The following is an 11032-nucleotide window of genomic DNA, read 5'->3' on the forward strand; positions in this document are numbered from 1 at the left end:
AAATCCATCACATGGATGTGAAATCCGCTTTTTTGAATGGAGAACTTAAAGAGGAGGTTTATGTGTCACAACCTCCTGGTTTTGCTGTCAAGGGAGAAGAGAACAAAGTCTACAAGCTGCACAAAGCCCTCTATGGTCTGCACCAAGCCCCTCGTGCTTGGAATGCAAAGTTGGATGCTACTCTCCAAGCTTTGGGTTTTGAAAAATGCCCAACCGAGCATGCTGTTTACGAGAAGTCAGAAGGTAATTCAGGTCTTCTTGTTGGTGTTTATGTTGATGATTTGATCATTACCGGAGGCAGCAAGACTGAGATAGAAGCATTCAAGTCACAAATGAAGAAAGAATTCAAGATGAGTGACCTCGGTTTGTTGAGTTTTTACCTTGGGATTGAAGTGAAACAAGGCCCTAATGGTACAACTCTCTCTCAATCTGCTTATGCTCGGAAAATTTTGGAGAAGTGCCAAATGGAAAATTGCAACCCCTCTCCTACACCGATGGAACAACGACTGAAGATAAGAAAAGTAAGTGATGCTCCACTCGTTGATTCCACATATTATCGCAGCATTGTTGGTAGTCTGCGATACCTTGTGCATACACGGCCAGATATATGTTATGCAGTTGGCATAGTAAGCCGTTTCATGGAGAGACCCACGTCGGAGCACATGGCAGCGGTGAGGCACATTCTCTTGTATGTGCGAGGTACTTTGGACTTGGGCTGTATGTACAAGAAGGGTGGAAATGGAAAACTGATTGGGTACAGCGATAGTGATCATGCCGGAGACTTGGATACTAGGAAAAGTACTTCTGGTGTGTTGTTCTATCTTGGTGAAATCCTGGTCAGCTGGTCCTCACAGAAGCAAAAGATTGTGACCCTTTCTTCATGTGAGGCTGAGTATGTTGCTGCTACGGCAGCGACATGTCAAGGTATTTGGTTGGCGAGGCTGCTCGCGAACCTGTTGGGAAGAGAGACAGATAAGGTGCTGCTGAAGGTTGATAATAAGTCAGCGATGTCACTCAGCAAAAATCCGGTCTTTCACGATAGAAGCAAAAACATTGATTTGAGATATCATTTTGTGAGAGAGAAGGTGGAGACTGGTGACATTGATATTGAGCATGTGCGAACTGATGATCAGCTGGCCGACATCTTGACTAAGTCATTGGGGCGAGTGAAGTTTCAGGAGATGAGGAAGAAGGCTGGGGTCACGGCAGTGAGCAACATGAAGCAAACTTGAGGGAGAGAATGTTGCTGCTGTCAAGTTTGTTCAGTTTTATCATGTAGGTTTTCTGTTCCAACTGATGTCTGGTGCACGTAAACATGTTCTGTACATGTACGTGCCCATTAGTCTGTATTTTCATCTTGTACGTAGCAGAATAAAAGAACCTGACATGTGCTACGAGTTCACGTGGGGTGCGTCTAGTAGAAGGACCAGGCCGTGATCTCAATCGTGGGATGGCACGATGGAAGTGGATCGTGGCTTAGGATTCGGTCCAAGTTTGTTAGTCTGTTTCCTAATGGAATAAAGGAAAGAACCGAAAAGACGCAGGTTAAGCGCGTCGCAAAACTACTCTTCCCACCGGGTGTTCGTGTGTGCCTCTCTCGCGTGCGTGCGTGTGTTCGTCGTCGTCGTTGTGTGATCTGGCCTGAGAACCAACAATTGGTATACAGAGCTTGGTCGTGAGATTTGGTGGCGATACGGTGGCGGTGATTGGAGGCGCAGCAGTGGCGGCGACGTGAAGCAGATGGCGGAGAAGGACACGGCCAAGGATCTCTCGGGCGGCGCAAAGTATCAGCCTCCCAAGAAGCGCGTCGGCGGCGATGGCAGCTCAGAGGAGGGCGGTTCCATCGTGGTGCGTCCGGTGCAGAGGGCCACAAACGTTCCCGTACAGTACCCGCAGCTGACGGAGTCCAACTATCAGTTGTGGGCGACGAAGATGAAGATCATCATGCGCCCGATGGGCGTGTGGTCGGCGGTCGAGGGTGACGCCGAGTTCGACGAGGAGAAGGATCAAGGTGCGATGGCAGCGATCTCGCAATCTGTCCCTGACGACGTCATGATGATCCTTGCCGAGTACGAGACCGCGTGTGAGGCGTGGGCTGCAATCCGCACGATGCGGGTCGGAGAAGACCGCGTGGTGCAAGCGCGGATCCAGTCGCTGCTGCGGCGACTTGATCGGTTGACGATGGCCGATGGGGAGGACGTGTCATCGTTCTCTCGACGCCTTACCACCCTGGTGGGCGAGATCAGGTCTCTGGGAGAGAAGGTAACAGAGAGGACAGTTGTTCAGAGGTTATTTGCAGCGATGCCGAGGCGTTTCTCGCAGATCATCGGCACTATTGAGCAGTGGGCGGACATGAGCAAGATGACGGTAGCTGAGGCTGTGGGTCGTCTGCGTACGTTTGAGGAAAATGAATGTGACCGCTATGATGGTCGCGGAGGCAAGGATGATCAGCTGTTGCTTATGACCAAGGCCCTTGAGTCCTTTTTCAGAAGAAGAAAGGCAGTCCCGGCGCCGGCGGAAGCGGCATTAAGGGGAAGCCGAACCAGGGTCAATGTCCTGGAAATAGTGCCGCCGGCGGTAGCGGTAGTGGTGGCGGCAAGAAGGGCAACAACAACGGTGGCGAGCAAAAGAAACACCGTAAGTTCGACATAACCAAGGTGAAGTGTTGGAACTGTGAGAAGATGGGGCATTTTTCTTCAGATTGTCCTGAGCCCAAGAGAGAGCGAGCTCACCTTGCTGCTAATGATGAAGAGGATGAGCCTGGGCTGCTGATGGCCGAAGTGTGTGATTTGGTCATTGCCTCTGATAAGGGTGTCGATCATGTACTATTGAATGAAGAGAGGGTGATCCCGAAGCTGACCGGTGGACAAAATCTGAGTTGGTACTTGGATACCGGAGCTAGCAACCATATGACCGGGTGCATCAGCAAGTTTGCGGAGTTGGATGAATCTGTGAAAGGTACTGTACGTTTTGGTGATGGTTCCAAAGTTGAAATTTGTGGGAGAGGTTCAGTACTAATGGAAACTCAGATCGGAGAGCATCGTGTTCTAACCGAGGTTTATTACATTCCTCGGCTGAAGAGCAACATCATTAGTTTGGGTCAGCTAGATGAGATAGGCTGCAAGTACTCAGCTGAAGATGGAGTCATGGTGGTACTGGATCAGCAGAGAAAATTGTTTGCAAGAGTTAAACGTGCAAAGAACAGATTATACATTCTTAACATACAGCCGGCACAACCGGTTTGTTTGTTCTCTCGTCAAGATGATGAGGCATGGCGATGGCACGCTCGATATGGTCATGTAAATTTTCATGCACTGAAAAAGATGGGAAGAGAAGGTATGGTAAAGGGCCTACCAATGCTCGATCAGGTTCATCAAGTATGTGATGGTTGTATGCTAGGGAAGCAACACCGAAACCCTTTTCCCCGTCAAGCTCGTTTTCGTGCAGAGGATAAATTGCAGCTGGTGAATGGTGACTTGTGCGGCCCAATCACTCCAGCAACACCGGGAGGAAAGAAGTATTTTCTCTTACTTGTAGACGACATGTCTCGTTTCATGTGGATTGTATTGCTGAGGTCAAAGGACGAAGCTTTTCCTGCTGTTCAGAAGTTTCAGGCCGCATCCAAGTTGGAATCAGGTTGCAAGCTGAAGGTTTTGAGGACAGATCGTGGGGGCGAGTTCACCTCAAATCAGTTCGTTGAATACTGTGAGGAATTGGGTGTAAACCACCACTTGACAGCGCCATATTCCCCGCAGCAAAACGGTGCAGTGGAGCGTCGAAATCAAACAGTGGTAGGTATGACCAGGAGCTTGCTGAAAAGTATGAAGGTACCGGCCAAATTTTGGGGTGAAGCGGCTACAACAGCGGTGTATTTGTTAAACCGTGCTACCACAAAGAGTGTTAGTGGTGTGACTCCATACGAAGCATGGTACAGGAAGAAGCCAAGTGTTGAACACCTACGCACTTTCGGTTGTGTTGGACATGTGAAGAAAGTAGGTGGGCATCTCCCCAAGTTGGCCGATAGGAGCTCTCCCATGGTGTTCATTGGGTATGAAGCAAAATCCAAGGCGTACCGCATGTATGATCCAGAAACTCAGAATCTACATGTGTCAAGAGACGTCGTGTTTGATGAGCAAAGGCAGTGGGATTGGTCGAGCAAGGGGGCTGAGCAGCAGGCGAATGAAGCCGCGTGGAGCACCTTCTCAATCTGACTGGACAGTGAAACTCCTGCCATGGCAACGGAATCATCAGGGAAAAACATTGCCGTGGCAGCAGGAACTCCAGCCAGAACCACCGCCATGGCAGCAGAAACTCCAGCAAGAACCCCTGCCACGACAGCGAAATCTCCTGTTTTTGAGACTCCTTCGCCAACACTTCCTGGACTTGGTTCCATTGGGTCGCAGGGCATTACCAGCACCTCAAGCTCGTCCGTGGGACCCCAAGGGAAACGGTTTTTGGAAGAAATATATGATGAAACCAAGGAGATGCAGCTTGAGTACTCCGGGCTGTGTTTGATGGGTATGGAGGAGCCGGCGACATTCCAGGAAGCTGAGAAAAAGGCATGTTGGCAGCAAGCTATGAAAGAGGAGCTTGAGTCCATTGAGAGCAATCAGACTTGGCAACTTGTGAAGCTTCCACGAGGTCAGACAGAAATTGGTCTCAAATGGGTGTTCAAGTTGAAGAAAGACACCGAAGGAAATGTGGTAAAGCATAAAGCAAGGTTAGTAGCAAAGGGATATGTGCAAAGGCAAGGCATAGACTTTGATGAAGTATTTGCTCCTGTTGCACGGATAGAAACCGTGCGTCTCCTAATCGCATTGGCAGCTCATATGGATTGGGAAATCCATCACATGGATGTGAAATCCGCTTTTTTGAATGGAGAACTTAAAGAGGAGGTTTATGTGTCACAACCTCCTGGTTTTGCTGTCAAGGGAGAAGAGAACAAAGTCTACAAGCTGCACAAAGCCCTCTATGGTCTGCACCAAGCCCCTCGTGCTTGGAATGCAAAGTTGGATGCTACTCTCCAAGCTTTGGGTTTTGAAAAATGTCCAACCGAGCATGCTGTTTACGAGAAGTCAGAAGGTAATTTAGGTCTTCTTGTTGGTGTTTATGTTGATGATTTGATCATTACCGGAGGCAGCAAGACTGAGATAGAAGCATTCAAGTCACAAATGAAGAAAGAATTCAAGATGAGTGACCTCGGTTTGTTGAGTTTTTACCTTGGGATTGAAATGAAACAAGGCCCTAATGGTACAACTCTCTCTCAATCTGCTTATGCTCGGAAAATTTTGGAGAAGTGCCAAATGGAAAATTGCAACCCCTCTCCTACACGGATGGAACAACGACTGAAGATAAGAAAAGTAAGTGATGCTCCACTCGTTGATTCCACATATTATCGCAGCATTGTTGGTAGTCTGCGATACCTTGTGCATACACGGCCAGATATATGTTATGCAGTTGGCATAGTAAGCCGTTTCATGGAGAGACCCACGTCGGAGCACATGGCAGAGGTGAGGCACATTCTCAGGTATGTGCGAGGTACTTTGGACTTGGGCTGTATGTACAAGAAGGGTGGAAATGGAAAACTGATTGGGTACAGCGATAGTGATCATGCCGGAGACTTGGATGCTAGGAAAAGTACTTCTGGTGTGTTGTTCTATCTTGGTGAAAACCCGGTCAGCTGGTCCTCACAGAAGCAAAATATTGTGACCCTTTCTTCATGTGAGGCTGAGTATGTTGCTACTACGGCAGCGACATGTCAAGGTATTTGGTTGGCGAGGCTGCTCGCGAACCTGTTGGGAAGAGAGACAGATAAGGTGCTGCTGAAGGTTGATAATAAGTCAGCGATCTCACTCAGCAAAAATCCGGTCTTTCACGATAGAAGCAAACACATTGATTTGAGATATCATTTTGTGAGAGAGAAGGTGGAGACTGGTGACATTGATATTGAGCATGTGCGAACTGATGATCAGCTGGCCGACATCTTGACTAAGTCATTGGGGCGAGTGAAGTTTCAGGAGATGAGGAAGAAGGCTGGGGTCACGGCAATGAGCAACATGAAGCAAACTTGAGGGAGAGAATGTTGCTGCTGTCAAGTTTGTTCAGTTTTATCATGTAGGTTTTCTGTTCCAACTGAAGTCTGGTGCACGTAAACATGTTTTATACATGTACGTGCCCATTAGTCTGTATTTTCATCTTGTACGTAGCAGAATAAAAGAACCTGACATGTGCTACGAGTTCACGTGGGGTGCGTCTAGTAGAAGGACCAGGCCGTGATCTCAATCGTGGGATGGCACGATGGAAGTGGATCGTGGCTTAGGATTCGGTCCAAGTTTGTTAGTCTGTTTCCTAATGGAATAAAGGAAAGAACGGAAAAGACGCAGGTTAAGCGCGTCGCAAAACTACTCTTCCCACCGGGTGTTCGTGTGTGCCTCTCTCGCGTGCGTGCGTGTGTTCGTCGTCGTCGTTGTGTGATCTGGCCTGAGAACCAACAGAGATTGTGTACGAATTCGCTACCTACATGGCAAAAGAAATATACTTGGGGACTGGAGTTGGTAAACCTCTGTCCTAGGTGTGCATGTGAACCTGAGGATACTTTTCATGCTTTTTGCGGTTCTCCTCAGTCGCGTCTAATATGGGATACTATGTCACAAGTGTTGCATCTGCCGTCCCTTTCATCAATACAGAATACTAGGCGTGAATGGTTGCTGCATGTTCTAGAACCTCTTATAGATATGGAGCATTCCATGGTGTTCTTTATGTTATGGCGGGCCTGGTATATCCGCAATGAGGTTGTCTATTACAAACAGTCGCCACCCATGGAAGCTTCTAAACGTTTTCTTGTAAGCTACTTAGGTTCGATCCTTGGCTTGAAGGTGTACATTTCTTCTGATCCAGCTAAAGGGAAGCAGATCGTTACATATGATAATGTGCTACTTCGGCCACATAAAATCACAGTTGCTCGACCTACTGAATCTTGGCTGCCTCCTTGTTCAGGATAGGTAAAACTGAATACCGATGGCTCATTTTCCGAAGAGGGCTCTGCCGGAGCGGGTATGGTGCTCAGGGACAGCATGGGCAATATTGTTTTCTCGGCATGTAGGGAATTGTTTTCATGTAGAGATGCTCTTGAAGTGGAGTCGTGTGCATGTATGGAGGGTCTCTCCTTTTCTTTGCAGAGTAGTGTTCTTCCTATATTCATAGAGATGGACTCATGTGTGGCAGTAAAGCTTATTCAAGCCAAAGAAGTTGATAGATCGGTTTATTCTTCTTTACTTACAAAAATTAGACATCTTTTGGGTCTTCATGAATCTTGTATTACTTATATTTCTCGATCCCAAAATAGGGTTAGTGACAGTTTAGCAACTTTTACTCGTACCAAAGGTAGAACCATGACATGGTTAGGTTCTGGTCCTGAGGAAACTGTCCAGCTAGCTGTCGTTGATTGTAATTCTATGAGTTGAGTAATACAAGTTTTTCACCCGCAAAAAAAAACTGTCAGCCTAAGTTTCCCCAGGTTTCAATACAGAACTTCGCTAGCCCGTGCAAGCACGGGATTGATGACTAGTTTTTCTTAATAAAAAATGGATCTGAAATTTCATGTCACCGGATTTACAATTTTGTAATATAAAAATGGATCTAAAATTTCTGGGACAGCCAGATCTCTATATTACATACGTACCTTCCATGCACAATAAATCATATAATATATACTGAACTGTTCAGGCAAATCCTAGTGTTCCTCCTATCACTACAACCGGTGGGCGTGGCTGGACGAAGCCCATGCGGCAGGGGGTGGGGGGAGGCTTTTCCTCCCCTCCTATCTCGACTCATGGGTGGCCTAAGTCCGCCCTCTATGGCGGGGCCGAGCAGTGGCAGGGCAAGTAAAGGATTCACAGGGAAGCGGTGGCGCGACGCTCAAGTGGGGCATCTCGGTCGGCATTGCTATGTTGGTGCTACGGACGGCTGCAGCAACGGACAGGGACTACATCCCGGCTTGGTCGGCAGATGCGCACAAAGCGACACCCGCTCCTTCGTCCCCTGCCTGTGTGTGGGTCCGGGTCGTGTTCACGCCAACGTCTGCGTCTAGATTCGGGCACTGCCCTGAACTGGTGGCTCGGTGGTTGCGGGTGGCGTGGGAGGTTTGTCTTTCATATGTGTGGTGCTCGGCTAGGTGGGATCATGTTTCGGCAGCTGGTGACATGCAGCGTGTCCTGAGCGGGGATATGATTGCCCAAAATGTTGGTTGCAGGTCGGGGCTTAGTTGGCCTCGGGGAACCTTCCTGGGTCAAATCTAGGAGGCCTGTTGCCCAAGCAGCTTGACGCGGATCGGTGTTGCCCCGTTGAGCAGTTGATGGGAATTTCCTATTTGCCGTTCTTTCCGGCAAGTAGTCGAGCGGGCACACATAGCCAGATCGACAAGCATTAGGATAGGCCGGCCCGTTCAAACTTTAAAGCGAATCCGGTTTTGGGAATCTTCTAGGTGTTCCCAGCTGGTTTTTTCGGATTTTGAGAACCTTCTAGAAGGTTCTGGGACCGGCTTTTCTATTTCCTTTTTTCTGTTTTGTTTCTTTTCTTTTACTGTTTCTTTTTCTTTTCTGTTTTAATTTTCTCTTTTCCTTTTCTCTTTTCTTCTCTTTTGTTGCTCTTTTTTTCCTTTTTCAGGTTTATTTTGTTTGAGAATTTCAAATATTTATTCGGAATTTTATAACATGTTCTCATTTTCTAAATTTGCTCCCAATTTCAAAACATGCTCAGGAATTTCTCAAAATGTTCCTCTTTCCAAATTTTGTCACAATTTCAAAAATTATTCATGTTTCACAAAGTTTTTCAAGGACTTGAAAAAATGTTCTTATTTTAAAATTTTGTTCACAATTTCAAAAATTGTTCTCGTTACATTTTTTTGTTTATGTTCATGTTTTCAAAAAATGTTCAAAAATTTGTTCGCTTTGTGTTCACAAACTGTTCGGGAAATTAAAAAATGTTCACCTTTTAATGTTTTGTTCACAAACCAAAAAATATTTTTGTTCAAAAGAAGTTCCTATTTTCAACAAAAATTCACATGTTTAAGTTTTTTTCGCAAGTATAAACATGTATGGGAATTTCAAAAAAAATCCCTGTTTACAAATTTTGTTCACATATTCAAAGATGTTCAGGAATTTCAAAATTTCTTCCTGTTATTCAAATTTGTTCAGGAATTCAAAAAAATGGTTTTAAAAAAATTGTCACATATGCAAAAAAATGTTCGCATGTTTTTTTTCAAAATTCAAAAATGTTTGCGAATTGAAAAAAAAATGTTCCTTTTTCCAAATTTGTTCACATATTGAAGAAACGTTACAGTTTTTAAAATTTGTGAACAAATTTTAATAAGGTTCACATTTTCAACATTAGTTTGCAAATTATAAAAATGCTAGAGTTTTGTAAAAATAGTTTTTAATGTTGAAATGTATTCGCCTTTTGAATTTCTTATTGTATTTCTATAAATGTTTTGCATTTACAATAAGTAGTTCACTATTTCAAAAAATGTTCTTGAATAAAAATCACGTTTGGCATTTTTTTAAAAGTTTTAATCTGCCATGTATTATAGTTCATATATACCGGGCTGCCATTTTAGACACTAAACCTCAGTTACTACGGTGGCTATGAGCGCGCTTTCCTGGTGGGAGGACTTGTATTAATCCTTCGTCCACAAGTTTTATGGAATTTTGCGAACTTGTTTTATTTTGTGCTGCTTCTGGTTGATTCTTTTATATTGGCGCTGCCAATCTTTCACAAATGGCTCGCATGGCGGAGTGGCTTATGCATCTTATTCATTCGGCGGAGGAGAGTGAATGGGTCGGCCCACATGAACCGCCTCCTATGTGAAACGGCGACTTCTTGCCGCAATAAGCGGCATATAGGGGTCCCCAATTGATGGTTGTTGTCCCATGATATGGTCCCGGTTGTTTTTGCAGGTCTTTGTTCCCGGCCATGCACTAGTAGAAAACAAGGCTTTGGTCCAGGCCTAGCCAGCCCATTAGTCCTGGTTCAGTCATGAACCGGGACTCATGGGGCATAGGTCCCGATTCGTGAGGCTAGGGGCCGGCCGGACCTCGTGGGGCATTGTTCCCGGTTCGTCTGGACCCTTTGGTCCCGGTTGCAGACACGAACCGGGACCAATGGGCCTCGCTCTTGGCCCACAACCATTGGTCCCGGTTCGTGGTTGGAACCGGGACCAAAGGGGGTCCTTTAGTACCGGTTCCAGCCACGAACCGGGACCAATGAGATGCCTATATATACCCTCTCACCAACGAGTAGAGCACTCCACACTGTTCTGTTTTTTGGCCAGCAAGGGAAGAGCTTGGTGCTGCTCTAGCTCACCTCCTATGCACATGAGGTGTTTGATGAAATACCCGAGCCACACTTAAGCTTTCTCCTCTTGAAGCTCCTTGTCGAAGCTCCATTTTCCTCGATATTTTTCTAAGTTTGGCGGTCCGTCCTGTCCCGTCCTCATCGCCGTCGATCGCCCGCGCCGATCTCGTTGCCGGCACCACCGTGGTGAGCCTCTTGATCTTATCTTCTTTCTAAAAGAAAAAAATTTCTTACGTGTATCATTTAGATTGATACTTGTGTAATTTTCTTAATTTTATTATTGTTTGTTATTATATAGTGCAATGGTTTTGGTATCCGCCTCCATCGGCCCTCGTCCTGTCTATGATTCGGATGTGGTATATATATTATCTTTCATAACTATTTGGTTCATTTATTGTTTACGACAATTATGCCGACCAACGTGACATAGAATTTATTTATCTAGGAGGTATCACTACTGCAGGATGCTGCTAACGCGACACGATTCGCAACCATGAACTATTTCTGATGAAGTATGCATCGTAAACATTGCACCATAAAATAGCGTGTGCGATAGTTGTCGTGTACGACAATGTTACGACGGTCCGACGTTTCGTAATCCTGTCCGACACTCGTACGACGATTAGCTAATGTTCTTAATAGTGAACCGTTTTTGATGGGCCGCGCATCATACACGTTCTTT

Source organism: Triticum urartu, chromosome 7A (genome assembly GCF_056163025.1).
Source record: "Triticum urartu cultivar PI428250 chromosome 7A, HENAU_Tu73, whole genome shotgun sequence".
Taxonomy (NCBI): domain Eukaryota; kingdom Viridiplantae; phylum Streptophyta; class Magnoliopsida; order Poales; family Poaceae; genus Triticum; species Triticum urartu.